General features: G+C 46.8%; 1 protein-coding gene across 1 annotated transcript in view; it reads left to right on the forward strand.

Annotated features, from left to right (window-relative positions):
• Positions 1–410, forward strand: part of SPATA1 (spermatogenesis associated 1) — a 53,729-nt gene that overhangs the window by 810 nt on the left and 52,509 nt on the right.

Raw genomic sequence — 410 nt, forward strand, 5'->3', positions numbered from 1 at the left:
TTATCTCACATACACTTGATCTGTATGTGCACAATAATTGACACCATTGATCACTCTCTTCTTTGACATAATTCCTTGTTATTCATTCTCAGTTCAGTTCAGTTCAGTCGCTCAGTCATGTCCGACTCTTTGCGACCCCATGAATCGCAGCATGCCAGGCCTCCCTTTCCATCATCAACTCTCGGAGTTCACTCAGACTCACGTCCATCGAGTCAGTGATGCCATCCAGCCATCTCATCCTCTGTCGTCCCCTTTTCCTCCTGCCCCCAATCCCTCCCAGCATCAGAGTCTTTTCCAATGAGTCAACTCTTCGCATGAGTTGGCCAAATTACTGGAGTTTCAGCTTTAGCATCATTCCTTCCAAAGAAATCCCAGGGCTGATCTGTTTCAGAATGGACTGGTTGGATCTC

Source organism: Bison bison, unplaced genomic scaffold (assembly GCF_000754665.1).
Source record: "Bison bison bison isolate TAMUID 2011002044 unplaced genomic scaffold, Bison_UMD1.0 scf7180017864466, whole genome shotgun sequence".
Lineage (NCBI taxonomy): Eukaryota > Metazoa > Chordata > Mammalia > Artiodactyla > Bovidae > Bison > Bison bison.